Below are 3,259 nucleotides of genomic sequence, written 5' to 3' on the forward strand. Positions count from 1 at the left end.
CCTCGAGCAATCTCAACTTCCCCCACGGACTAAATTACCAGCTATGACTCTCAAATCTGTACTTCCAGCCTGGATTCCTCTCCTAGGCTACAAGTCAATATATCTATCTACCTACCAGACAACTCCACTCTGGTAAACCATGAACTCGTAGTTCCCCACTGGGTTTTTTTTTCAGTATTTCCAGTTTCCATGGATGACTTCATTCATCTACTCATTTGACCTGAGCCAGAAATCTAGAAATAATCCTTAACTCCTCCTCCCTCACTACGCACAATCTGATGTGGAGTTTGCGAGAGAGGGATGGATTGAGAATGACCCTGGGGCATTTGAATGGATGGTAACGCATTGACCTATAGCTAGAATGTAAGAAGCAGAGCACTGTTTAACTGTAGGGGCCACGCGCGGGGCGGGGAGAGAAATGTTACACGTGGGTTCATGCATTCAGCAAGTTACTGAGCATCTGCTTGGGGCGATCTTCTAAATGCTCAATCTATGGACAATGAACAACAAAGCAAAGTATGCCCCCTCACAGAGCACTTACATTCTGACGGTGGAGGGAAACAAAATCATGAGTACTAGCAAATACACTATTCTCAGTGGCCATAAGCCTTAAAAAGTAGTGAAGGGAGAGTGTGAAAGGGTGTTAAGTGGGGATAGGGTGACCAGAGAAGGGCTCAAGGCTGATGACATCTGAATAGAAGCTGTGTTATATATAATGACAACTTGCTACCTCAATATCAAAGGGTAGGAGTTACTTCCAATTAAGGAGATGATATTTGCATTGGCCTTGGTAAGAATTTTATGGGTGAGGGTTCATGGAAAGGGTGAATTCAGATTTTTTTTTTTTAAGTGTGAGCCAAAGCTGCAAAGTGCATGCTGCATTTAGGGAAAAAATGGTTATTTATTGTAATAGAGATAGGTGGGGTCAGATTATGGCAAAGTTTAAATGCCCTGTTACTATATGGATTTCATCCTCTACTCTGGGGAGTCACCAGAAGTTAGGAGCAGGAGTACTGAGACAGTCTGGGCCCTGGGTCCCTTTTCTGCAGTGTTTGCACCTGGACAAGTCTCCTGGGCAACAGAAGAGGAAGAAACCACAAGAGACTAAAAATTACTGGTGCATGCAGCAGATGGGGCAAATTATGAATAAGATAAAGACCAAAACCCAACTGCCATGATCCCTGGACACAGCACCACCAAGGAGTTGGGCGACCACCTAAGCCACCCCTCTGGCCCAACCACCCCTACCCTCACTCTATTTAAAGGACCCACTGGGTGGGTGGGCAGGGGTGGCTTTGAGAGTGAGCCCCAATAAAGCCTTGCTGAAATTTCTCTTCTGGACCCTTTTCAATTTCTATTGACTAAAGGGTCCAGGAACTCATGTAGGTAACAGTATGACCTGTCGAGAGTATGCTTAAAAAAAAAAAAAACCTTTTATAGAACAGATTGTAAAAGGTGGGGGGGAAATCTTTAGGCAAAAATGCCAGTTAGAAATCTATGGAAATAGTCCAAGCTAAAGATAATGCAACATGGAATGGAAATAAATAGTAAGATATAAATTTGAAAGCCAGTAGTATGACAAGATCACCATGATTTTTTTTTTTTTAATGCGGGAGCCAAAGTGAAAGTCGCTCAGTCGTGTCCAACTTTGTGACCCCATGGCCTATACAGTCCATGGAATTCTCCAGACTAGAATACTGGAATGGGTAGCCTTTCCCTTCTGGAGTATTCTGGAGTATATTACTGGAGTATTCCTTTCTCCAGGGGATCTTCCTAACCCAGGGATCGAACCCAGGTCTCCCACATTAGCAGGCAGATTCTTTACCAGCTGAGCCACAAGGGAAGCCCAAGAATACTGGAATGGGTAGCCTATCCCTTCAGCAGATCTTCCCCACCCAGAAATGGAACTGGGGTCTCCTGCATTGCAGGTGGATTCTTTACCAGCTGAGCTACCTGGGAAGCCCCAGGTGCCAAAAGAGAGATAAAAATACTGAGCTAAGATGTCTGGAAAATCTTAACTGTAACTAACAGAAAATCAAAAAAGAGGTGGAAAAGCAGATCTAGAAGATGGCAAATTCCTTTTAGACATGCTTATGTGTCAGACCAGTGAAGAGTCCCAGCTTTTCCTTAGCAGTAGTGTTACCAACCAGGGTCCTTGGACTCTAATCAATATAAATTGAGGCCAGGTAAGAAATTCAGGCGGAGAAAGCAATGACACCCCACTCCAATACTCTTGCCTGGAAAATCCCATGGACGGAGGAGCCTGGTGGGCTGTAGTCCATGGGGTCACTAAGAGTTGGACACAACTGAGCGACTTCACTTTCACTTTTCACTTTCATGCACTGGAGAAGGAAATGGCAACCCACTCTGGTGTTCTTGCCTGGAGAATCCCCGGGAACGGGGGAGCCGGGTGGGCTGCCCTCTGTGGGGTTGCACAGAGTTGGACACGACTGAAGTGACTTAGCAGCAGCAGCAGCAAGAAATTCAGGCAAGGCTTTATTGGGACTCATTCTGCAGCAGGAGGGAGTGAAAACAAGTTAACGGGTGCCCTGGCTTGCCTCTGGGCCAAAGGGGTGGCTTATGTGGTCTGTCTGCCACATTAATGGTTCTGTGTGCAAGCAGCAGTTGGGTTTTGGCCTTTTTGTTTCTAACTGTTCATGATTTTCCACAACCCCGCATGCACAGTTATTTTTATTCCCTTATAGTTTCTTTATATTCTGTTGCTGGAGGAGTCATTTATCAAGGTGCAAGCACTGCAGTAAAGGGTCCCCCGTCCCAGCCCATCCCCAAAGCTGTAGCCCTGAGACTAAAGTGCCTTTCCCCCTACTTCTTGCTCTTCTGCAAAGATGAAACCACAATTGGCTTTTGAACAAACTATATGATTTAAGGAAGTTTCTCACACCTCTTAGGAAAAGGAGGTAGTGCCTGCTACCTGATAAAAAGCCCTTTCATATACATATTCTTCTGACTGTACAAACTGATCCAGCAAGTCCTGTCTTGGCTCTAGGCCACCAGATCATTGAAGGAGAAATTATAATATCTTAGACTCTTCACCTCCTTAGAGATAAATTCGTATATCACAACTCATAATAATCCTGTGATTATTTACTGCATTCATGAAAACAAGCCTAAACTGGGAGACCTAAACTGCGCCAGGTCTAGCACGACTGACCCCAAACACCACAACCCGGTACCTCCTTCACCAGGAGTGCTGTGTGCAGAGGTGAAACTATATTTCCCAGTAACCTCTGCGGGGCAA

This window comes from Bos grunniens, chromosome 5, assembly GCF_055505025.1.
Source record: "Bos grunniens cultivar Pamir isolate PY7600 chromosome 5, Bosgru_T2T1.0, whole genome shotgun sequence".
Lineage (NCBI taxonomy): Eukaryota > Metazoa > Chordata > Mammalia > Artiodactyla > Bovidae > Bos > Bos grunniens.